The sequence below is a fragment of the Plectropomus leopardus genome, chromosome 2 (assembly GCF_026936395.1).
Source record: "Plectropomus leopardus strain MGB_pleo_1.0 chromosome 2, ASM2693639v1, whole genome shotgun sequence".
In the NCBI taxonomy this organism is placed as follows: Eukaryota; Metazoa; Chordata; class Actinopteri; order Perciformes; family Serranidae; genus Plectropomus; species Plectropomus leopardus.
The window spans coordinates 31508310-31535751 of NC_142177.1; the positions used below are offsets into that span (position 1 = coordinate 31508310).

General features: G+C 38.9%; 1 protein-coding gene across 2 annotated transcripts in view; it reads left to right on the forward strand.

Annotated features, from left to right (window-relative positions):
• Window positions 1-27442, forward strand: part of slc16a1a (solute carrier family 16 member 1a) — a 134883-nt gene that overhangs the window by 81132 nt on the left and 26309 nt on the right. Inside the window, exon 2 of one of the 2 annotated variants that reach the window (XM_088090935.1) lies at window positions 26125-26238. The exons of the other annotated variant lie outside the window; for it this stretch is intronic. The gene's annotated coding sequence lies outside the window, so the exon portion shown is untranslated. The remainder of the gene's footprint in view (window positions 1-26124; window positions 26239-27442) is intronic. 2 annotated transcript variants of the gene reach the window in all.

Consider the following 27442-nt stretch of genomic DNA (forward strand, 5'->3'; position numbering starts at 1 on the left):
GTGTGTGTGTGTGTGTGTGTGTGTGTGTGTGTGTGAGTGTGTGTGTGTGTGTGTGTGTGTGTGTGTGTGTGTGTGTCAAGCAGCTGAGCTGGCTGTCAGGTTAGCAGTAAACTATGAATGTAACAATTATTGTTCAGCTTGAGTCACAGTTTGTCAGAACTGCCAGACCAGTGAAGCTTTTTTAGCAACGTCTAGAGAAATTGAAAGAATATTTTTCACCACTTTCTGATATTTTTTAGACCAAACATTGGTGGAATACGTGAGAAAATAACTGGGAGATTCATTGATAATGAAAACAAAATTAGTTGAGCCAGAGCATGCACACACATTTAGTAAAACACAATTTGTCCTAGATTAGGAGCAAAAGATTCATCCCATAACTCCTCTGAGACTTTGTGAAATCTTTGAACAAAGTGACACATAAAAACAGATCTGCTATATATTTTCAACTAACACTTGAGGTCAAAAACAAATACAAAAGCGGGTTTCTCCATCTGTCACTGTGCAACGGGGGGTGCTGACATCTCTGTCTCTCTGCCTGGAAAAAGAAAGTCATCAAATAAGAATTCCAGCCTGTCTACCTGCAAATCTCCCTCCATCTGTGGATTAGATTTAAGTCCTCCAAAATCTTGGGCTGGTGCTACATCAGAGGATGTGCGGTGCCGGGTGAAGTTACGTAACTCATTAAGACCTCACTGCTCTCTCCTGGGTTGGTTTCTCATCCCTCCAAACTTGCAGCCTTTGAGCAAATAAAGCCATATAAGAGGGTTGAAATATAAGACACCCGCAAACTCTGTAAAACTTTGTGATCTAACGCGGCGTGAATTCAACTTGAGGGCAGGCCGTTTGAACCGCGTCATTAAGCATCATTATACCCATTGTTCTGCTTTCTAATCAGCAGTGTTATTCCCACCCCGCGCAGTATGGATTAACAATCATGCAAGAAATAATAGCACACGGTTGGTAATGTTTTTAATTACAAGCTATAAATTATAACCTTCAGGTCTTGTAGAAATTATTGAAATATTACAAGTAAACATAACACAGCTAGTTGTTTAAGTTTTAATTGTGAAATTTCTCTTGTTTTTGCACACATGCCGCCCCTGTCAGCCTTTCTTTCCTAATAACCTCTTTGTCCTTCAGGAGGATCGTGCTCTCAGGCTCCCATTACCTGTCTTTCATAAAGCACATTAGAACAACATTGCTATGATTGGCATTCTGCATTAGCAATCCCCTCCCTAGCCCTTTTTCCAATTGTCATTCCACAGCAGCAGCGAGCTGCAATGTTCTCCCTCACTCTCTCTGAACTGCCATGACAACGTGCTGGAAAAGCCTGACGAAGCCCGAAGGCCTCCTCAGTCAAGAGGGCTCTGCTCGCCTCTGCAGATGACTGCACTGTTTCATTTATTTTCATGAAGGAAAACAAAAGGCAAGATTGAGCAGGGGATAAGGCAGCCCGGCTAAACACGCCTGAGAGACTGACCCCACATACTGTAGCTGGCAGCACACAATTTGCCACAAAGATTCTGTGCTGTGCAGAGATGACGGAAATATTTCAGCGTGGGTTTAATTACAGCCTCGGCTTTGGGTACTGTGTTCAATCTTGCAGCTCGATGTAGATTTTCTAAACTTCTTGATACAGATCAAAACAGATAATTGATCTCAAAATTGATTTCTTTGTCCTGTTGTATCACTGATACAGTGGAAACCGCTTACAGTAATTACAGCTGTGTGGGTCAAATTGATTGCTATAGTGGTTGATTATTAGAACCGATATATATTTTGATTTTCCATTTTTCTCATGCAGATACCATCTAATTGTCATTTGTATATTTATTACATGAATATAAAGTAATCAGACAGCTTCACTATTTAATCATTTTTATTGACAGTTTTAAAAATGCTTTACAGCTGTTTTATTAAAGGGGCCAAATTTGATCAGTTGTGATGCATGGATCAGCATTTTTTAAAACCCAACCCAACCTGGCCTGTAATGAGAGCCAATCTGCCCTACCCACAAACAATAATGCAATAATGCAATAATCTATGGTCTGAATCTGAACCACAAACCAGAGCTAAAAGTTTCTGGTAAATCACTGTCACTACTATCAACCTTCTTGCTGCTTGCTGTATTGTATGTTATTCCAGTAAATTTGACAATATAAAATGTGTGGTTTAGGTTTAAAAAGTACAAATGTGGGAAGACAGCAACTTCTCACTCATCTTTAGATGGTTACAGCTTCAGTACAATCTTGAGTGCACAGCTGATACCTTACGTGGGTTGTTTACATGATGTATTTGAGGTGCATATTTAACAGCTTCAGCGTGGACAGAGACACTTTGCTTGCTATTCGGACACAGTGTTAGGCCTATATAATCTCACGCAACAAAAACCCGGATAACGTAACCTCGAGTGCAGCAGTGCTGATAGTAAAGCTGCTTGCTGTGTCTGAGAGAAACAAAGATGGAGAGAGAGAAAGAGAAGGTGGAAGGTGGACTACTGCTCAGTGTTTCTATAAGTTATTAATGACTTGCTCAGAGTGCTGCTTTGTCACTTAATGACCTACTTACCGAAACCTGGGATATTTTCTGACATGCTTACCTGGTTGTGGGTTGACCTGTGCACACTAGAGCACTACTAATGCGCCTGATGACGGCAGCTTCAGTCACAGGTGCTTTCCTGTGCACATCAGTTTTCTGTCTCCGTAATTAGTAGAAATGACTGTTGTTTGAGTAGATTACAAATGGTAGCCTGAGGAGTTTTGCTGCTGCATCTTGTTGGCTCGTTTTTGGCAGTTTGCCATAAGTTTCGGAGGAGACGGTTTGTCATAGTGACAAAATTACTTTCTTGATTTAAATGTGCATGAAGCACCTGGGTTAAAAATTCGCCTACCAGCACAGCAAAAACACAGTAAATATTGTGTGTTAGATCAGTACAAGAACTAAAATGTAAAAACGTCAAGTTGTTGACCTTGCGTTGCGGGGTATAATAAGAAGACTCCAGACTTGTCAATTTATTTTCAAATTAAACAAACAAGATTTAACACGTAAATTAGTACAATTTCGAGGTGATTTGATTCTCTGCTTTTTCAGGATCTAATTTAGCTGTTGTCATCTTTGTGCTTAGCTAACTTATTTCATATTAAGTATACAGACATGAGTTTGAGGTTGATCTTCACATCAAAACAAGAAAACAAATATGTATCCAAATGCCAGACTATTCCTTTAAACCACTGGAGGTCAGCAAGAAAGAAAATATAATTCAGCTGCTTGACTTAGAAAAAGAGATTCCCCTTTGTTTTTCTGTTGTAGATCTAACACCTAGCAAACTATTGCGTAGTTTCATTTTTAAAATATTTTTCAGCCGTTTTGACGTGCATAAAAAATAGAAAGCTGATGTTGGCAGCCAGCTCTCCTTTGGAAGCCTTCAACCGTGGTTCATCCATTCCCACATCTCACCGCTTCTTTATGCCGTGGAAGTGCTGCATCTGCCAGAGCATCATAGAAAGCGTGCTGAGGAGGCCTCTCTTCTCTGAGATCCCTCGCTGCTTTGATGCCTCATTAGACCTGCAGCCAATAAGACACAGAGAGGTGGAGAGATTACTGATGCAACATATCTGAGTTTATAGCTGGATGGGGCACCAGAGGAAAGTTAGACACTTGGTCTGAGAGGAACTTACGACCACAAGTTTGTAGCAATGTCGTCAGTAACTGTGGTGGAGGCGAGACATAATTTTCTTTTTGTGATGAGAATTTTGTGACCTTTGCGTTTGTTTTTATTCGCTGTATAGCTCCCCTGAAATATATATTACGACCAACTTGGCCAATACAAAGAGCATGAAAGTTTTATGAGGTACAATTTTTGGTTGACTAAAGTATATTACAGTATTTTTCCAACACTTTGGCTCATTTTTTTCAAGCAGTCTTCTCTAAATGTTAAGTGCAAATGTCACAACTGTTTCATGGGACATCACATCTCTATTGCATCACTCAAAACATTTCATTCATGCTTCAGAAGACTACTTATTGTGTTGGTAGATTGGCCAAGGTCACCAAAATGAAAAGTTGTTACTGAGTGATCTTACTAGTATAAATTTTATATATTCCTATGTCAACAGTAGGTGAAAGTTTATTGGAAAAAGTTAATACAGTACAATGGTGTACAGAAAAAGGCATGCCATGTTCCGATTGCCCTTAATAAACCCTCATTAATCTGGGAAATGTACCACTGGAGCACAAGGCCATTTCTCCGACAGCCCGCACTCCCAAAAACAAACAGCTTTTGCTCTGAAGTCCACTTTCTCTGAAAATACACAGTAGCTGCAGTCAGTGTTAGTTTCCCAGCACCATTTAAGCCACCAATCCTGTGTGTTTTTACCAACCTGTCCCTGCTTTTTCCAGCAAATTGTAAATAATACTCGTGTACACACATATAAAAATGGACTGCATGATAGCTCCCCAAAAGTGAAGCCAAAACATCTTGATCGCCCCCTGCTGGCAATATGGGTTACAGGTCACAAACCTCCGTGTTAGTGGATGGATCATGGGCCAAACCAAAAAAAAGTCATTTTTTTCTACAAACATGTTTTATATTGTTTTAGTAAGTTTTTATCCTGCTAATGTATGTTCAAGGGTTTTTGTCTAATAAGCTTGGTTTTAAGTTGTTATTTGATGCCATAAAAAGGGGTGTGGCGTCATGATTGACACCTCTGTGTGTCAATCAGTGTGCTTGGGATTAATGGCGTTGCTCGTGATTAGGTTGCTTCAAAAACAGACGAGTGTATAGGCGGGAACTCAATACCAAGGCTCCACTTCGCGATCGCTACTACGTTGACTTTGGTTCCAAATGACATAACCAGCACAAGATATACAGGATTTATACAGAATATTTTGGCTTCATGGGTTGTCCATCTTTATATACAATGGCCAGTACAATGAAATACAATGAAAAAAATAATTTTCATCTAAGAATGAAGCCAAAGTGAATGAGAAAAACTGTAAAACGACTTAGTAAAATTTCCCTTGCAGCAGTTTATTTGCATGCACATGCAGTCTTGTAAGATTTTGTAAAGGCCAACTGGTGCTTTTATTTATCTTGTATGTACAAGGTTCAGAATTAGCAGATCTTCACTACATATTTCATTTTTTATGCACCTTTAATCAGCAGTTCTGCTCAGACGTCTCATATTTCCTTCAGTTAAGTTTTACTGTGAAACAAAAATGTCCATTTCACCAGAATACAAAACTAACCTGAGTGAGATAAAAGAAGTGAGAGGAAAAGGAGATGAGAGGTGCAGAGGATGTCTGAGTGTTACTGTAGATAATCTGGGGGATATGATTATGGATGTGCTTTTAGCCAGTGTACCCTCTGCCTCAACCTTGCCCGGAGCTAGTGTAGAGTTAGGGCAACATGCCTGAGGCCTGGCCATGTCTGAGTGATTAGATAAAGCAGGAGAGGCCAAGCGGTTGGAGCCAGAGCCAAGTCTGTGCTGCACTGACCACTCTGAGACCGACATTGCACCGGCGAGCACTGCAGGAGGCTGTCGCTGCTTTTATTCATTCACCCTCCCTTTTTAAAAGCAAGTAAACACTGCAAGCCACTGTGTTGATTTGTGCAAACATTTTCAGCGCTGATTAATTCTCCGAAACAAAACATTTCTGCCGGTTTGTGGCACTCGTCATGCCTCGACCGTGAGCTATGACAGCACAGCTGGCTGGGGGACACTGTTATATATTTCATGCTGCGTAAGTGCGGCTTTTTCTCTACCCTGCTTTATGGTAATGAGATTCACTGAGGTGTCAAATACTGCTCTGGGCATATTCCCATCTCCCAGTTCAGGTCAGAAGAGACCAATGCTTCGACAGTTGCAGATGTTGCCATATCATGTCTGACATGACGGTGAGGTTTGAAAACTCTGCAGAAAAACAGCGTGGCCTTTATACACAAAAAAAAACCATGATTAGAACATATTCTGGAAATGGACTCTGATTTAAATGCAACATAGTTTCATATGCACATGAATCCATTACGACCATGTTATCTATCCGTCCATTAAATCAAACCCCCAGGTGCTGAAATGTATTTCGGGCAAAAAATTTGAAAATCTGTGACACAACAACAACATTCGAGCCCAGTGTTATATTCCTGAGAGCGGACTATCAAGCAGAGACGAATGTTGTTAATGGAATTCACACTGCACCAAACCAGCAGTTATGGACCTCAGAGTCGTCCATAGTGGAAGCTCGGGGGATTCATGATAGCAGGGATGAGGCAGCACTTACAGGATCCCTCTCTTCCCTATCAGATGGTTTCATTTCAAATCTTTGAAGACAGCTTCATGACTAATTTTGCTGGATGAATCTATAGCTACAGGAAAATTTCACGCCTCTTTGCATATGCTGTGTCAAAACCTAGATGTCTGCAAAATCCCGTATCTCGTGTGCAGATACACCACGTAGTCGTCCTCGGGGGTAAAGAAGCTTATAGGAAATGTAAGAATGAAGAATGTGCAGTGTTATCTTTGATGCAATAGCTTCTTTCTTTCCTACAAAGATTAATGAAAAATAGATAACGAGGTGAATAATTTCTCTGGATATTGGTCTGCAGATAAGAACCACTGCACATGTGAGTGCGCAATATGATGACAATTTCCAAAAACATTTGTTACGCAGATGCACAGCTATTTTCAAGCTAATTGACAAGTTGTAATGATAGGAAGTTATTTCTCTGAATTCCAGCCAAAGTGCTTCCACGCGCCGATGCCCACAGGAAAAGCACCATCTGTATGGCGTACCATAAACGTTTTGCCATTTTCATTTTGAGACAAATGTGTTCTTGATGAGCAGGTTTTGTTTCATTATCTGCCTTAATGAGTCAAAGGTTTTGTCCCACAGCTTTATTGACATGTTTTTAGCGGGGCTGTTGGGTTCAGCTTTGTCGGGGGAAAAATATATAAATTAAAATAATGCTGCGAGGCCTCCTGTGAGCATGATTGATGGCTTTGTGAGGCTTTTACATCATGTGGTTATGGAGAGTGGAGATCTTTCCTCATAAAGTGAAAAAAATTAGCCATATAGGAATCCAAGCCTCTCCAATCCTGGGTCTTTTATTTTGCAAATGCTTCTCTTAGAATTATGTTTCTCTGAGGTAGCTATTCTTTTAAATATTTGCTCCCCGGCAGATGTTTGCTTAATTTTGGCTTGCACGCTAGTAATTTATTTCTTGTAGAAGCCATAATAGCACAGAGCAGGTAAACAACAACTGCCTCTTAGCAAAATGGAAAACAGGAGCCAATAAAAGGTCTAAAGGTGGATCTGTATTCAGTCCACGCTGTACTGTATGTGTGGCCATGTATGTTTGTCATCACATGGCGTTGTGCCCTCTCAGCCCCCATGGGAACCTTAGCATGGACAGTGCTCCCTCTACTTCACAGATGGAGTTTGCAATTGGATACCTCAAGTGAATAATCTTCTCATTACTTATCATGATGAACTGTGGCATGCAAATATCAATAAGGGACTGTGGTGAAGCAATCCAATTAAGGCCCCAAACCAGGAGTCTCATTAGTGCTGAGTCTCTGATAATGCAAATCACACCCTACTTGTAATCAACCTTGAATATAAATGGGCCTGGCAAATCCACCACTACAGGTGATTCTGCCTACCTGGATGTGATTAAAGACTCAGGTCAACACTGCTCTGTTTGATATTTTGGAGTAGAAATTAGCATTTCTCCCCCTCCCATGTGTAGATAGAGTAAACCACAATTTGCTAACCAGCAAATAGTGTCCTAAAGGAAAATGTGATTAAAATCTCAGCTGTTATTGTTGACATCTGATTTTTTTTTTAGTTTCTGTGTTGCTGCTGCTCTGGGTGTTTATCTGTTTACATCACATGTTTGCCGTGTCGCCAGAGTAAAACGTTAGCATTGCACATTTCTGCAAACCACTGGTAGGATGCATTTGTGTATTTCACGGTCAGTGTCCGAAATTAACTTTTTGACTTACGGGCTAAGGTGGCTAGTAAATGAAAAAATCCTCCAGCCAAGCAATTTTTTCCACCAGCCAAAATTATATATTGCCTTTTTTGTAAGGTCGATTGATACTGTTTTTTCAGGGTGGATACCAATACCTATTATCAGTACTTAATGAGACTGTTATGCATTTACAATAAAAATGAAATTCATAATTTGGAATGTAGCAAACTCCTCCTGCCTTTAGAAAACGTTTAATTAAAAACTGAAGCTTTCAACATCATATTCAGCAAGTTCCTTGCAAGTGAAGTGAAATTTAAATTTACAAAATGGATGTATTAAAATAGCTCCCCGAATTTTTACAAAGTAAAAGTTCCTCCCATGCTGACTCTTTCTTTGCATGTATTGCAGACTGCCTTTCCTGTTGCATTTTCATTATTTAATTTTATTGGTGATCATTAAAATAAAACACAGATACAGATAACTGGCAAAATGCCAAATATCTGCCCCAATAATCAACCTTTACTTTTTTGTTTCACATATAGGTCTACTTTGTTTCCTTACATTTTTTGTATAGCACAACTCATCACCACAACTTCAGCATGTGAATAAGTTTTCTCTGGTAAGCTGTGATGCAGTATAAATGTCTAGGGCTTTTATTGTGAAGATAGGAACAGAAGAAGTGGTGCTAATAAGCTGCCGTTGACAATGTAGGATTAAAAAAAGAGTTTGCCATCTTGGATCAAACCAAGGGGCCTCCGTGTAATTATTTCATAACCTTCATCAGTTTGGGCAACACTAGCTACCAGTGGACTGACGGCAAGTAAAAACATAGCGAATCAGCTGATGGCACTTACACTTGCTGTAAAGCCAGTAGCGCTCGATATAGTCAGGTTTTGCCACACAGGTACAGGTGTGTGTGTTTGTGTCTGTGTGTGGCACAGACACAAACACACACAGGGGCAGCTTAAGGCAGCAGAGCCAAGCGCCCCTAAATGCCATCAAAACACAGCGGAGACTCTCATAGTTTAATTACATGACTGTTTTTGTACAAACATTCACTCACCAGTGTGGCAGATGGCCTTCCAGGATTTACTCGACAAACAAAAAATCTACTCGCATTTGGCACTTGGCAGGTGTAAATTTCCCACCTTGCATATGTTATGGTTAAGATTACACATATATGAGCGTTTCTCATCAGGAGGAGGAGGAGATGGTGGATAACATGACACCTAGATGAGATGGTTGCCAAGCATCAGATCGCTGTTTGAGACCAACAAAAACCGGTGGTTCTTAAAAAATGTTCAGGACCTTTCCAGACATGTCTGTAGCAAGAAATCAGGTTTTTTTTTTTACCGACAAACAGTACATTTTGCATTAGAGTTTTTAGTGACAAAAGCAGGTATTTTTCAACAAATGTTTGGGATATTTCCACTCGTGTTTGTAGCAACAAAAGCCAGGGTTTTTTTTTTAAGAGAGAAAGCGGGACATTACCAACCGCTTTAGTAGTGACAAAAGAGTGTGTTTTTAAAAAAGAGGACAGGACTTTGCCAGTTGTGCTTATAAAGGCAAATGGGGATATTTTTCTACAAAACTTCAGTACTTTTCTAGCTGTGTTTGATGCGACAAAAGAGGATATTTTAAGTTTTTAACAAGAACTGTTGTGTTTAATAAAAAGGTAAATGTAAATCATGAGGTACAGAGTCATCTGTTGTAGAAGTAATCCTTATGGGTACTGTGCTTCATCCTCCATTTAGACCAAAAGCTCTTCCTTACAGGGTTAACTACTGCTGTCTTTTAAGGGTCAGTGAACATGTTGTAATAACCCACATGCAGCATTCACATTTAAAGCAGTACCCCCTTTGAGAAAACAAGGGTTTTACCATCCCTTCAGTCTTTGTTGGCTTTAAAATGGTTAATAAAGTCGTTTTACAGAGTAGTAATGCAGTGGAGAGAAAGGGTCAGCACAAGCAGCCTATCACCAGAGAAGGAAGAGAGACATGATGCAACAAAAATGCAATCTGACAGAGAAATCCCCCGGAGGAGTTAAAGTCTGCCCGGTGTTCCCTGTGGCCATTTCACACCAGCTGTGGGGAATCTGGAGCTTCAGGCACAACAACAGACCTGATGGTTTGTTTGCATACTGTTAATAGTCAAATATTTATATACACATTGTCTCAAGGATAGTTTAAAATCAAAAACAAACATGATGTAATGCATTTAGTGAGCAGTAGATGTGCTGTTAATTCCTAGATAAAAGGAAATAAGGTAGAGTTTCTTGAATATCCCTGGTCTTCCTTGTCATCTGCTGGCTCCTCTTCTTTACTTTCACATCATCACTGATTCCTTCTCCCCAAGCACTTAGACCAGGTAACTTTCCTCCAGTCTGAGCCGGAGAATAACTTTTCAAACGTGTTCGATTTCGTCAAGTCCAGTCTGGCAATGCAGGCTTGCGTAAGTTGCAGCTTTCCAAGATTTGGTCAGAGTGGAATCAAAGAGCTGTCCTGCCCACAACCAGCGGGAGTTCAGCTCAAGTGGGAGGAAAAGACAATGAACTGGAAGAAAAGTCATTTTTAACAACTTCCCACTCAGAGATTGCAAAATCCAACTGCTCCATTCTTGATTTCACAGTTTTATTCACAAACAGAAGGACAAAACATGTTCAGAAGTGTTGAGTTTGACATGTTTTTGGCCTGTTATCTTCCGTATTTACACCTCCGCTGCTCTCCCTGAGTCTAAATTCAGAGGCCCAGTATATAATTGTAACAAAACACAAGTTTGAGGGACCACAGCTGTTTGAGAAATGACACAGGTGTAATAGCGCCCCGTGTGTTGCACCATTACAGCAATTTTCAAGGCACTTCAGATTGGTAGCACTTCAGATTATAGCTACCCTCTTTCTTAACTGCACAACCACCACCTGGTTAGACATCAGCAGACTTTTGCAGAGATGCGACGCAGCTTCAAACACGGTCTTGTTACATTCACATCAATCAGACCTTTTACAAAATACAATCCCAATTCTGAAAAAGTTTGAACGCTGTTAAACATAAATAGAAACAGAATGCAGTGATTTGCAAATATTTTTCAACCTATATGCAATAGAGAATACAACACAAAGATGAGATATTTAATGTTCAAACTGATAAAGTTTGTTTTTTATTAAATATTCATTCCCAATTTTATGCTGCAGCATTTTACAGAAATGTTGCGACATGGGCAACAAAAGAGTGGAAGAGTTGTTAAATTCTCAAAATAAAAGTTAACTGCTAACAGATTAAAGTAACAGAATTAGATAACAAAGGGGCATTCTCAAGAGGCTTTGTCGCTACTTCTTGAAATACGAGTTAAGACTCTGCCATGTGAAGTTAAAACCGTATGTCAACAACATCAAGAAACACCACTGACTTCTCTGCGCTTGAGCTCATCTGAGATGGACTGACACAAAGTAGAAAAGTGTGCTGCGGTCTGACGAGCCCACAGTTCAAATTGTTTTTGGAAACTATGGACATCTCGTCCATCATGACAAAAGAGGAAAATTACCATCCAGATTGTTACCAGCACAAAGTTCAAAGCCGGCATATGTGATGTTATGATGATGTGTTAGTGCCTATGGCATCATGGAAAATGTGCTCATTTATGAAGGCACCATGAATGCTGAAATGTGCATGCAGGTTTTAGAGCAACATATGCTGCCATCCAGATAATGTTTTTTTGAGGGACGTCCCTGTTTATTCCAGCAAGACAATGAAACACATTCTGCACGTGTTACGTCGGTGTGGCTTCATAGTAAAAGAGTGCTGGTACGAGACTGACCTACCTGCAGTCCAGACCTGTCTGCCAATATAGCACACTATGAAGCACAAAATCGGACATCGGACTGTTTACTGAGTGAATTTGTACATCAAGAAATTGAAAGAATTTCACTTGAAAACCTGGACAACTAGTGTCTTCAGTTCCTAAATGCTTACTCAGTGTTGTTAAAAGAAACGGTGCTGACATAGAGCTTAACATGCTACAACATCCCAAACTGCATCGCAGGCATCAAATTCAGAATAAGTGTATATTTACATAAATCAGTTTGAACATTGGATATCTTATCCTTGGACTGTATTCAATTTAATTTCGGTCAAAAAGGATTTACAAATCATTGCATTCTGTTTTTATTTAAGTTTTACACAGTGCCACAACTTTTTTGAAATTGGGATTGAACTTAATGATGTTACATGTTGATAAATTATATCATTTGCAGCTGACATTTGCATAAATGTGCTGAGTATGATTTCATGAAAAGGTGAACCACTGTTAAAGTACAGCAGGCCAAATCCGCATAACATCAATAATGAGATAAAATCAATATTTTCTATTAAAACATACTTGCTCCTGTTTTGTTTCACCAAGTTTAAAAGGCCAAAGGATACAGTATATTGGATACATCAAATGTTGTGTGCTTGTGTAAGACTTGCGATGCAATTACACCTTTATGGGAGTCAGAAACTCCAGTTTACAATGCTGCAATGCAGAGTCCCACAATTAATTATTAATCATAGGTGTTTACTCCTTATTAATACTTTGCAGCAAACAGAAATAAGACACAATATGTGAAAGTGTACATTGCACAGGAAGACATTTATCCTATGATCAGATTTTCTGTCCTCTTTGACTAATTCATTTTAATGTCATCCAGCAGTCGATTAAAACGTCTGTCAGCATCAGCTTGTAACCAAATCACTAATTATTCTTTATACTAAAACTGGATGCTCTCAGAAGTGCTCCAGCTGTGAACCTTTCAACGGATGTTAGCAGCAAAGTGGAGCTCATTAGCAGGATGTTTTCTGAGGGATTTGAAGTGTCAACTTCGTATATATTTTAGGCATTAACTTTCCACGGTCCTCATGTTTGATACAGCCTGCGATGCTCCTACCATCTGTCACATCATTGTTGTCATTCTTCTTTTTGTAGCCTTTTTATATAGAAACCTACTGTACTGTAACTTTAGTCAGACTGCAGCGACTGTGCTGTCATAGAAAACCCTCCCAAGAGTTGTAACTATTTAAATGGATTTTCAGTATGTATATTGAGTATGATGGTACAAAGAAGAACGGAGGTTTAAAAAACATGCTTGGAAGAAGATCAGCTCTGAACTCAGGCTTTCTGGTAAGTAGGTTACGGTGGCTTAGCAAAGTCAGACACAACCTGCTTTTGCGCCCTTGAAAGTTGGCACAAGAGTAGCCTCCGGCACCCAACCTCATGTTTTCAAGATGCAGTATGTGTATGAGCCCTAAACTTAGCTTTTACTACTTTTTACTACTCGAAATTCTTGGTAAAAGGCGCCTCAGTTTTGCTGGCTGAAACTGCAGCCGTCACTAACAGATATTATCGGCTGTAGGTTGCTAAGCATGAGCTCCTCGAGTACCTCCTCTGAATACTGAATTTTTAAACATTTCCAGCTGATTATGTTTTGAAATGAGAATCTTTTAAAAGGGGTCTTAAATGTGCACTCAGTGGCTACATGCATCGTGTCATGGTAAAAGACTGTGGTCAGTATTCTCACAGCTGATCTGTGTATAAACAGGAAAACAAACAAACTGATTTTGAGATGTGGAAATGACTGTGCCCTGATGATGCTATTACAGCAATTTTGCACAAATTTGTGATTTATCATCATGTGATGTGGTGGGATATGGGGATGATAATGTTCGTAAAGTTTTACGACCTGGTGTTTTGTAGCCTTTTTACATCAGATTCTGTCATTAATGTAATTGTTCCATGTATCTGTCCAGGAACTACGGGTAGTAAATAGCAATTTTGCTAAAACCTATCACAATGCATCTCTGCTTGTTTTATATAAGGTTAATGTTTTATTGTGCACTGTCCCCGTCTAAATAAAATTACACTGCATAATTACATATTTAAAACGATGTTACAGAATTATTATAGGTTTTTTTTTTAAAAAAAAACTTGTCTTTTTTTGATCATCTTCATCATCTTTTTCTGTTATTGCTCATTGCCATCTTCCCATGCTTTTCAAAAAGAAATCAAGCCAGTTTGCTCAGGTTTCAAAGGTTTAATGTAATAAATTTATAATGAGCTCCTTGCCCTTGGAAGTAACACTGTCATTTTTTGGTTTTCTAAGGCAAAAACACAGACAAATTCTTAAATGCAGCAAAAATCCAAGTAATTCTCTTTATACCATCCCTGTAGACACCGCTTTTGGGGAAATGCAAAGCTTGACAGGTCTGTTGTGCTTAGTTACGGTTGCTAAACCATCATTGGAGAACTACTGTTCAAGGGAGGGTTTTAATGAGCACTTGATTGAGAGGAATAACCCCATTTTGTCCAATTTTTTACTTTGTGGTGAAATCATTTTTCCCCTCCTACTACTCCTCCCTTCTTCTTTGCCCTCTTTCATGTCACTCTCGATGTACATACTGTGAATCTATTTAAATTGTTACAACTCTTGGGAGGGTTTTCTATGACAGCACAGTCGCTGCAGTCTGACTTAAGCTATAGGCGTGCACCTGTGAGGAGGCCATTTTTCACCAAGCCTCACTCTCCAGCTCAGTCGGCTTACAATCATTAATATGATAGCGGGCTGACACTCTGAAAAGCTTTGAGCAGCCTTGAAGAAAATCCAATTATGATCTTTGATTCCTCTCCAGAAACAGATTACCTATCTCACTAATGACATTTTCCTTCCCATTCATGCCCTCTGTAAATGAGACGATCGAGAGACCGTGTGGGTGTTCCAAATGTGTGAGGATGATGATGACTATCTATTCCTTACAGGTCTATCAGATGGACAGCTCACATTATGTTTAAATGCTTTTCTTGAGATTCCCAGCTGCATGAGATGAACTTTATAAGGATTATTCGAACCTCTCCATATATTAAGTGAGGGCAAGAGGTGGAAAGAGGACTGTCTGTCTCTCTCTCTCCCTCTGTCTCTCTCTGTCTCTCTGGATTTTAATTCGTATGAAATGAAGGTAGCCCGACATCCTTATCATATTTTTATTTACACCTACTGGGCCCCTCATTAGGTGTAGCAGATGAGATAAAGTCTGTTAGTTAAGAGAAAGCTGAAACTTGGCTATAGCACATTTACCCACCTCCCCAATTTATTTTTAAAATGCCATTGTATTTTTTGCCATTTACTCTATTCTCTTGAATAAAATGTGTCAATGTTGGTTAAGTGATTCATAATTAATGACCATACAGCTTACTACACCTATTACAAATTTAAAACTCTGAGGGCGTCACACTGCCAATTAGATCCTGGAGAGCTGATCATGTCAACGATCATAGTGGGATCAAATGCTGCAGAGTTTGGAAATAATTTGGAGCATTTTGTTTATTATTAAACATGCTTTCGGCTGTATATGTAGAATATTTATGTCAGATAAGCTTATTTCGTGTCAAACCAGCTGCTAATCACAGATGGGACGTGACTGCTTCCTCTCCATGTCAATATTAAAGGAGACTTATTATACTTCTCTGTGTTTTGTGTCTTACAGTGTGAAGGAAATTCTTATTAAATGTGGCCAAAGTTTCAAATAATCAGGTAAACTTATAGGATAGAGACTGACATTTTTTGGGACTCCTGTGGCTTCTGAAAGCTGTCAGTCAGCTGTCATCTGTTTGTGGCTCAGTTGATGTGACGCAGAGCATTGTGGGTCAGAAGAGCCGACAAGCATCCTGGTGTTTTTGGCATACTGAATCTGACATACAATGTATTTGGACATACAAACCTTTTTTTGGCATAATATATATTATGGTAGTATGAATATTAGAATGTGCAGTCTGTCCAAAATGTGCCCCAAAAGTTAAATTTTTCCATGTACTTCCTGATAGAAAAAAACCCAAAAATTGAAGGAGGAGTGTGGCACAATGGACTTCCGGTTGACTCGCTTATGTACACAAAGCTACGTGAAAACAAACTTTGGTGTTCCAGCACAGACACAATGAGAAAAATAAAGTATTTTTGGAACATTAAAAAATGTAAACATGTTTCAGAAAACCTAAATACAAATATAAGCATAAAAATCTGCATAAAATGTCCTCTTTAACCCTTTGAAACCTGGATCGCCATTACTTTTCTTGTGCTGCGTTCAGACTCCTTTCCCAAGTATTTAAAACCTTGGACCCTGGGCAAATTGGTTTTATTATTTATTTTTTGGTAAGACATAGTAGAGCTAGAAAAAAAACTGGAACCAATGTCCAGAAACTAATAATAAATGATAATTATTAATTATCACAATAAAATATTTTTAAGCAATTTTTAAAGTACATTTCATTGTTTCTTTTTGTTTCTTTTTTTGTTGCTATTTTTCTAAATTTGAGGTCTTTTCTGAAGTTGCCTAGTGCCTTTTCCCATGTTTTTGAAAGAAATCAAGTCAATATGCTCCTGTTTCAAAGAGTTAAAGTTGGTATTGACACGTGCTCACTGTAGGGTGATTAGACGTTACATATTAGAGAGATTAAAAAAACACTTCACAGACTGAATCTCCAGCATTTTTAAAAGTTTTCTTTCTGTCTGGTGGGATTTCATGTCTTGTCACAAGATGTTGCTGGAGGATAGCGTGTCAGTCACTATGTAATACACCAAAGTGTAAGTACAGCACCTGCACAAATATTCCTGCCAGTGTACCTCTGATACTGCCTCCAAAGCTCTGGCAACATTACGGGCACATTGGCGCTCAGGTGGAGGCCTCGCTGCCAACCATTAGAGCTCCACACCTGAGGCTAAATGAGCAGCAGTCACACAGGCCCCCAAAGAACCAGCTCACTTTACTATGTTGTTGTTGCTTTTTTCGCCTCCAGACAACATAGAGCAAGGGTTTCTCTTTTTTTCCAGGGCTTTCCATCTGATCATGTGCGTTACGATGTATAAACATGAGAACTTAGTCTCTGTTGAGTCCTTACAGTACGTGTGAGTGTTTCAACTCAAGCTTTTCGTTTTTAAGCATTATTCAGCAATATTTCTAAGAATGGAGTGAACAGAACGCACACTGGGGAGTCGAGGCGAGAAGCGAGCCCGATGGTCAGGTGGACGGATCGACAGGCGGAGGGCACGGTTGAGTCCTCTTTTCTTCCTTGTCTTGAATGATCAGGTTCTTCATTGGAATTCGAGAACATACGCGGCCGGGTAGTTAGCATGTCTCCAAGGTTAACATTTTTGATGCAAGACTGAGGGATTCAGAGAAGTGCTCCTTTGAAGTTTCTTGTTGGAGTCAGAAGGGAGGCTGCGAGGCTGTTGAAGACTGTCTGCGATATTGACATTAAAACTGAACACATAGAATGATGCCAATTGAAATTTCATAGTGTTCCCTGTGGGAAGCTGGGGAGTTGGGCATGCCAGTGTGAGATGAATAATGAAACTTCCCTCGCTTTGCTCATTTTTTATTTAATGTGGAACTCTCCTTTGTTGCTCCCTGAAGCTCCGCGGGAGCCTCTGTGCACGTAGTACAGGTGTAGAGTCAAAAGAAAAGAGTCAAGTTCTCATTTTATATATGCATGAAATTGGGCATGAAGGTTAAATGATTATGAATAGTCCTTTGTTGTGGATTTATGGATCACTGCTGGCTTTCACTATTGTTTGTCATCACATGGTGAATGTCTGAAGTAGGGTTTTGTAATGAGTTTGAGCTGCTGTTTGATTTTTTTTCTCTATCTTTCTAAAATTGACGAAGATACCTCGGGGTGTAATTGAGTCATAACACAGAATATATACACCCACTATGGCACGAGGTGTATCCCGACCTTCTTGTTCATTCAGAACAGCGCAGTTGTTCTTCCAGTTTACTAACACTGTCAGTTTAGCCCAGAGGGATTTAAGAGGTGTTAAGTGTTGTGTCACCGGCAGTTGCCTGCATGTATTTGCACAATCTGTGTATTTATATTAGGGGTCGACAGATTATCGGCTGGCCAATTATTGGGGCCAGTATTTGGCATTTTGCGATCATCTGTGTCTGTATTTTATTTTATGATTATTATGATTTTATTTTGTAAAACCTCAGGGAGCTTTTGTATTTATTCATTTTTTATTCAAATTTTTACTTGACTTTATTAAAAAAAGGGTGCTGGGAACTTGTTGTATATGATGTCGAACTTTTTAGTTTTGATTCAACATTTGCTAAAGGCATTTAAACAAAGTTTTGTGTTGGAGTTTGTTTTATTCCAAATTCTTTTTTTTTTTTTTTAAAGGTTTTTTGGGGGGCTTTTTATGGCTTTATTCCACAGCAAAGGTTAACCATGAAAGGGGGAGAGAGAGGGGGGATGACATGCAGCAAAGGGCCGAAGTCAGAATCGAACCCACGGCTGCTACAGTGAGGACACAGCCTCTATGCATGGGGCACCCGCTCCATCCACTCAGCCACCGGTACCCTTATTCCAAATCCTAAATATTGACAGAAATATTTTTATTTTTATTGTAAATGCATATCGGTTCTAAATATCTGTTATTGGTCTCATTCATTTCTGGTAATAGGTATCAGTGTCTGCCCTGAAAAAACAATACTTTATATTTACCAAACAGAACAGATAGAAAACACAGAACGATTTGGTCAATACGGTCGTGATACAGCAAAGGTGAAAGTAATTGACAAGATGGAAACAATATAAAACCAAAGCAAGACAAATACTACCAGACTTAGATTGGCCATTCTTGAAAAATGCCGGGTAGCATTTGTATGTATATATAATGACTGTTATTACATAAAATAGTGAAACAAAGTAATAGTTGTGGGTGGGTCTGCTCCCTGTCACATCACTATGTCAGTATTGCTAAAATACCCAGTAGATTCAGAGATACCTGGGAAGTTCAGGAGTTACCTGCATTTAGCAAGAACTGCAATTTGCACATCATCCACCCAAACAAAGGATGACTGCTGCATCTACACTTTAAGCGGCTGCATCTTTGCATGATGCAGTGTTGTCACCTATACATGATCAAACAGTGAGGCAACATTGTGACATCAAAAAACCAATATACCAGCAGGCACTGATGTAGTGACTGATAAAAGACATCTCTATGTCTGCATTAAAGACTTTAGCTGACATTGATGTTTTGTTTTTAGATATTTAGGTGACAGTTAACCACTGTCTTAACCACATTGCAGTGACTGTATTTTAATGTGTAGTTAGGACCTGCTTTACATCAAAAAAAAAACAAATATAGTTAACCTTTAAAGGATCATTCGAGTGATATTTTCATTTTTTCTTATTGTCAACTAATCCCATGAAAAAATCAACACCAACAATAAATTTAACCCAAAGCCTCATATAGCCTGTACCTCTGTGCCATAGACTTATGTCCCAAAACAAAAAAAATGTATTAAAACCACATCAGTGAGCTGTGCATGAACGCGCTAAAACAATGCATTCATAGAATGTGCTCATATTTTTGGTAAAGGGTGAAATGAACTCGCTAGTTTGCACCTCATGGACTTGAACATGAGCGCTTTCACTCTCATTTAAGTTAACAACACTTGTTTTACGGCACCTTGGATGCCGACACAACAGCAGCATGGCTTCAGACAGCGGCTGCCAGTAATGCTAAAGCCAGTTCATATGGATAATTTAAGTTTTTTTCATGAAGAAATAAGTAGAGAATGCAACAGAAAAAAATCTTCTATTTATATGGAAATTGTGCCTGCTGGGTCTGGAAAAACAAGTCTGAACATCAGCCACATTGACAACCAGTTTGTAACAACACATCGAGTTGAACTGCCGACAAAGTTTGGAAAATATCTGCAAGTAAATGACGATCATAGGATTTTATTTTAGTTTTAAAAGTTCAAGAAATAATGAAAAATATGTAATTTTGGGGGCGACTGAGAACTGTGAAAATTGTGAACTATGAATGTGAACCATTTTATTTTAATCTGTGTGAGCTCTTGTGAATTGTAAAAGTTTAAAACACAATCATGAGTTCAGTCAATCCCGCATGTAGACAGTGTACCATACACGCGTCCTGTGGACAAAATAGTCAGTTTTGTACCAGATGTGTTTCATTCTGCAGCCTAATTAAATGTTAAATTGCCTCCTGTTTAGTCATGTTTGCCAAAAAGTGAAGTCCCCAGCTGTTGTACTATTACTTAGCCTTTTAATATATGTTTAATATCACTGAATGTGTTGGGGTTTTGCACAGAGTAGGTAGAGTTGGAAAGTAGAGATGAACCATGCAACCCCTGCCTTATTCTTTAACTGAGGCACCAAGTCTTCTTTTAACCATGCGCTGCAGCTTTGTAATAAAAATTTTCCTCTAACAGCACAACTTGTTGCACCGTCATTCGGCCCTCATGAGAGTTTTTGTGTCTATCGCAGAGATAAAACCGGGATGCAGACTTGACAAATCACAGTTAAATCTCCTGGTAAAAGTGTGCAAGCTCCTCGCTGCACTGTCAGGCTGCAGCTCCCAAACAGGACTGATATCCAACCAGTGATGTACGATACTAATATCTATCCAGACAAAATAGCACATTTGTTGTTTTTCATTCCTCTGTGAGCAATACTTGTAGGCTTTATGCATTCAGGCGGCGATACTGGGACTCAACACAACAAGACTTTTTAAACATCTGTTGTTTTCCATTTGTCACAAACACCTGCCCTACCTGCTCTCCTCTCATCCACCCTTCTCTCTCCCTCTCTCCCTCTCGCTACATCTCCTGTGTTGTCTTTGTCTTGTAGTGTTGCAGCGCAGCCTCCAGGGACTCCGTGCCCACCTCTGAATCATAGCTCACCTCCGCAAAGGTTAATAACCTAATGAAAAGTCAAGGGCATCTGTTTGAGCCGTGCCACAGCTGAGTGCTGGGAAAGCAAAAACACATAAGAGAAACTGCCAGGGCAGTGTATTGGATTTTGATTTAAGTAAACAAAGGTGCTCACCTACTTCTACTCTCGGAAGGAGTGACAGTAAGAGCAGTGGAGCTTTTGGCTTTTGTCTTTTTTATGGGATCTTGAGGTCAAGGGGCAAGAGGGTTGTTTGTGTCTCCCATTATGATTTTGTCTTTGAAGTATTTGATAGTCGGGGAGACGCTGTGTGCTGCCAGATATTAAGAAAAATAGGGCTGCAGGCCGCACTGTCAAAAGAAAAATGATTTCTTAACCTTTTGTGATTGGAATTGAATCCTTTGCTCTGTCTTGTGCAGACCTACTATACTTGAGTCACTTTTCATTTCACTGAGAAGAAGTTATCTCCAGAAAGGGGGAACGGAGGCTCGCGCTATTTTTAAGAAAAGTTGATATTAATTGAATGCCATCCTTTAAAAACCCTCTAAGAGTGAAAATGATCCACCTGTGAGACTGTGGAATCAGTGAGTCATGCTAATTAGCAATTACAACCACAATCATCCATGTTAATTCACTTAGGAGGAGGTCAGTGTAATTCATTCTCATTTTTTTAGAAACTGGGACTGACATTAAATTAATGCACCTAAAATAAGTGGCATTTAAGAAGCAGAGTTTCCCACTCACAGGGGGAAGCCACAGTGATCTCTGTACAAGTTCATTCTTTCACTCAGTCCCTACACACACACACACACACACACACACACACACACACACACACACACTTTAGCTCTCTCAGGCTCTATTGTCATTGAAATCTAATTTCTCTTCAGAACAAAGATCCAATCTCTGTCTAACACACGTGTCAACACGTGGACAGTGTCTTGTGGGAGAGCTGACAGGATTTTCCACTCGTTTCTTCTCTCAGCTGCACAGTTACAACCTTTGGCATTTACATCAGATGCAATCTGAAGCAAAGGACACATTCAATATTGTCAAAAAGTCTATAGCTTTACTGATACTGGGTATTTGAGGCCAATTTAGATGTCAATATTTGATGGTTAATAATGAAATCTGATCAAAATTTTTTTTAAGTCCAGCCCAGGGGCTCATCATGGCCCTCATACAAATTTTAAACCGCCCATGGCTTGTCTATCAAAATATACTATATACCTTATACTACACTACTGAAAAATTCTATATGTGGCCTCACTGATATGGCTTAAGCCGACAAGATCACTTTGCTTTTTAGTCAGTTTTTTAAAAAATATTTGATAGTCGTTCAATCTGTCCAAGATGCATGATGTGTAAATGGGGTCCAAGATCATGAAAAATGAACAGTTTAGTCTCTCTGGTGGACAAACGATGTGCTCACACTGTTTCAAAACTGCATCCAACATTTTGATATATTGTCCAGAACAATTTATCAATCTGGCTCTAATGCAGACATGATGTGAATTCGGATGGGGCTATATAGTGTTTACAATATGGAACGCTATTTAATTTTAAACACAGCTGTTTAAGAGGAAAACACACTTTCAAGGTTTCTGTGGGTTTTTTATTAAACGTAAAGAAACATCTTTATTCCACATGTGGTGAAGAGTGTCAGGCACAGCTGGGAATCTTAAAACAAATTCAAATAAAAGCATCTGTGGGGAAACAGAACACCTACTAATATGTCTTTCCTGTGGTCATACGTAATCTTAATGAGCAATTAAGAATATGTTTCAGAGAAAAAAAGACAGCACGCAATCCATCACACAGTTCAGATGCCCTATCAAGAGATTACTTGATAAGTTGCCCTGCCTAATCGAGTTAACATGGCAATTTTTCAGATTTTAACGATTCATTTCCTCGACAAAGTCCCGTCTGTGGACACTCCTTGTTCCAAATGGAAGAGCCAGCCGCATCGATCGGACCAAAATAGTTCCTCTTGTTGCTCTCGTTAGAGGATCTGGAAAAACAACCTGTTCTCAACTGCGACTCCTTTTTCCTTATACATCATCGTGATTTGCACATTTTTATTGCAAGCAAATTCTGCCGGTCAGTGAGCATTAATTATTTGAAATGCACTGTAACGCCGTGCAGTTGTCATTTATGTGGCGCACAAATCCTAAGAATTTTTCCCATCTGCATTTGCAGATAAAAAGAGAAGTCCAATCCAGAAGCTTTGCTGCTTAAGTCCAGAGTTCAATTCCAGCTGACAGATTCAGGGGAGATTTTCTTTTGCAACCTGAACTTTCACCATTAACCGAGAAATGTGAACCAGCAACCCTGGACATGGAGTAAATTGCATCAGATGCTATCATCAATCTCTATCTGTTGGCAACACGTCTTATAAACTTAGCGGAGCCGTAGTCGGCTGGATTGTGCCGCTGTATCTTAGTCACACAGGTCTCTTCAGAAAGTGTGGTGCGACAGGCCATGAAAGCCTCTGTGTAAGCCTGTGTAACACACAACATGTATTATATCGAGGATTTATTCTCTCGTCTTTCTTTTGCACCGCAGTTATAATTGTCGGATTTCCTTCTTTACTTTTAGTATATTTCTGTATCAGGTGGAAAGAATCATAACAAAGCCTTTACGATCTCCTGTTCATCATTTAAACCTACTTTATGTCTGCTTATACTCAATAATTCAGACCTAGTTCTTTAATCTAAGGTTTTAGAAAAAGTAGCTCTCCTGCTTTGAAGAATAACAGCTGCATTTTTTTTGTATAAAGCAATCTGACTTTAAAGCCATTCACAGCACCAAAACAGCTCCCCATAAACTCACTAATGATCCACTCGCTGCTAGTGTTGAGGATCGCTCTATTTTAATCACTCTTGATCTCATCAGCGCCTTTGATTCAGATGATTGCTCCATTTTACTTGACAAAAAAACAAGTTGACACCACGGGCCCAGTGTTCACACGGACCTCAGCGGGGGGGTCTTTCTCTGCATTTTCATCTTCCGTTCCTCTTGTGTCATCGAGGTTCGATTCTGCTGCTTTCAACAAACAAAATATATTAGAGCTGAAATAAAAGATTCAGTGATCAGTCAATTGACAGCAAGTATTTTGACAATTTATTAATTGCAAGAAAATTGCCAAATATTTTCTGGTTCCAGAGATTAAACAGAATCAATTATTTTATTATATCAGTAGAAGTCAGTTTTCAGTTATATAACCCCAAATAACAAAAGTCTATCCGTACAACATATGAAACCCTTTAGTCTTACATCTTTGATTCTAATAAGAAAAGACAAAAAGAAAACAGGGATTTTCCTGCCTAAGGCTTTGCATGACTGCACGGCGGCATAATCAGTCCGCATACAGAATGTACAGAAAGAATGTGTTACCTTATTTGACATACATGTTTGCATTTTGCTTTTATTTCTAACCATTTGATAGACAAAAATGTATATTATGCTTGAGTAAATGAAAGCCTGATCTCTATAAATCTCTAAAAATTGTCGGGATATACGAGCGATGTCGCAGTGCGAGGAGGGGATGAGATTTTTTTTGGCACCATCGTGATTTCTCCCTCTGCAAGTGAGTGTCCAAATGATTTATTTTTCATAATGGACATAATTTTCTGAAGTTTTAATCATTCTCTCAAAAAAAAGAGCAAGTGCATGAAATTTCACAAAAATAGAGTTAGTGTGAGTTTTTTAAAAAAGTATCACACCGCTCAGTCTGCTCACTGACACACAGAGCAGGTTAGGACATTTTCAGGGAAAAACTGACAATCTGATGTGTGCTCGTTGGCTCATTTGCATCACATGTCATGAGGAGGAGGTGTAATGTGCTGTTAATGCAACTGTTGGCCTCGCTGTACGTGCTTCACTATTGCTGTCTTTGTTGATTTTGATTTATTTCAAACATGTAAAAAAGGGAAGTAGAGGAATTGTTATACTGAAGCAGAAAAACATTATTTAATGTTGATCCTTCACTGATATTTTGTTTCTTTCCAGCATGAACGTTAACTAGTTTGACTTTTAGTTTCTACATTATTAATCCAGTTTTATTGTCAATATTTTTCACAATATCTTTTGTTTTATCATTTGTAATCACGATCACTGAATTCGTTTTCGGATATTCTTCCTTTTACTGGATGCTCACTGCATAGCTGTGGACCTGCATGCAGACTGAGGGCCTTCAAATCATCAATATATGGTAAACAACTTACCTTTTTAAGGGTTAGACCTAAATTGGACTCTTTGAAAAATTGAGCAAGTGAGAATGAAAAAAAGCACAAACTTGGCAAACATTGAGATTTAAGTATTTCCGAGGCGCATTTAGCGTCACCAAAACATTTAATTTGGTAATTTTGTTTGTGTGTTGTCTGATAAAAAAAGACTGAGCATCAAGAGAAGTGAGAAATGTTAATTCTGGTGTCACCTGTGACAGCTGACAGAGTTGAAGAATAACTGACCATTGCAGCACAATAAAAGAGATATAAGTGCCACCAGAGGGGGGCAGAGTGCTACTTAAGGGTTAACCATAAACATCCACACACTTTCAGCATGCATAACATATTTCTTACTCTAGTTTTACACCAGATTTTAATCTGGATAAATCACATTAAACGTATGCTGTATCAGTTTAAAGGATTTCATTGCAAGATGTCACTGTGATGTTGGTGCAGCTTTACTTAGTTGAGCTGTTAGTTTCTCTTCATTAAAATCCCATATGCGTGTGTGTGTGTGTGTGTGTGTGTGTGTGTGTGTGTGTAGTGGAAAACATCTCATGATCTACTGGTGTCCATAATGAACAACACATTAACTTTTTATGCTGCGTAGTGAACCCGTTTATTTTTTTTAGTCCATAAAGTACTTAATATATGCTCCCGACAGTCATTCTTATTAAACAAAGCCGTAATTGTTCTACGCTTGTCAGCATTTGTGATTTGTTGAGAGAGAAGTTTCTTGTAGCGGCAAGTACCTCTCTTATTGTTTGCACTGGACTCAAGGGAGCTGCAATTGCAAGATAATATGCAAGTTTTGCATCAGCACTGACATCTCCGGCCAGCAGCGCATGACCTCTTTATTTAAGTGTCTTTGCTTCTAAAACAAAGAAAGAAGTGATAGAAGTCTGCCTTTACACGATGTCAAACTCATCACAAATGTCTAAGTTTTCCACAAAAATGCCCCAATTTCTTAGCAATGATTACAAAAGTGTCACTGTGAAAACATTTTCACTAGGTGTATAAAATTGAGAGTCATCTTCAGTTTCCTCCCAAACCTTCAAAAAAGACATTTTCAAAGCAGTAGTAGGTATGCCCCAAAAGGGCATTTTCGATAATAACATCCCATACATAAGGTAATGTAGTCGAGGCAGATGCACTTTATTAAAGTAATCCCTGTGTACTACTCTCTCTTTTCAGGTAAACTGTGAGTCATTTTGATGTTTTAAGATCCCCAGCCACCATCAGATCACCTTTTTACTACCTCACACGGCCTTCGTGAGTTCCCAGAGTCCTAAAAGTGCTTCATAACAGGTACAGAGCTTGTCAACATACACTTCTCTATAAGAAGTGAGCCAACTCCATCTGCCAATGAAAGCCATGTGATAGATTTGAAAGCCCTAAAAAAGCCAACTGATAATTAGACATTAAAGAGACAGTTCACCCCACATTAAAAAACACATATTTTTCCTCTTACCTGTAGTGTATATGATGTAGATTGCTTTGGTGTGAGTTGCCGAGTGTTAGAGATATCCGCCGTATGTCAGCTTCTCTGCAATATAATGGAACCAGATGGCACTCGGCTTCTGGTGCTTAAAGCAACAAAAAATTATTTAAAAAACTGGACAGAAATAATGACCTTTTTACTCAAGATTAGGGGTCAACAGATTATCGGCCTGGCCGATTATCGGTGCGATATTTGGTATTTTACCAATTATCTATATCAGCTAATGATCACTGATAAAATTTAAAAATTAGAATATAAAAAAAAAATTAATTTAAAAGTGCTAAGAAAGTGTCAGCATGAGAGGAACTTTTACTTTGTAAAACCTCAGAAAGCAATTTTTATTTATTCATTTTTTATTTAAATTTTTACTTGACTTTATAAAAAAAAGTTGCCGAGAACTTGCTGTATATGATTTTTATTAAATGTTTACCAAAGGCATTTAAACAGAGTTTTTTGTTGGAGTTTATTATGTTCCAAATTCTAAATATTGACAGAAATATTTTTTCATTTTTATTGTAAAAGCATATCAGTTGCAAACATTGCTTATTGGTCTTATTAGCTACTAATAATCACTATCGCCCCTGAAAAAACAATATTGGTTGACCCCTACTCAAGATAATCCACAGACCTTTTTGTGGGCAATTTCATGTAGGAACTATTTTCTTTCTACCAAAACAGCTGCACTGTGGCACATGAGGCCAAAAAACAACCACATATTAAATTACCCGTTTGATCAGCACTACTTTTAGCCTTCCTGCTGAAATAGAGTTTCTGCACTGTATAGCTAGCTCACTTGAGAATAATAATGTCTGTAATTATCTTTAATAAACGGGTTATGATTTCTGGAAAGAGACATTGCTGTTGAGTTTCTCAAATAAATTTTTTATCGCTTTGAGCACCACAACCCGAATGCCATATGATCCATTATATTAGAGAGAGGGCAGACATCTCTCTAGCCAATATATCCAACACACAACTCACACCAAAACTATTTTGATGAATAACACTACA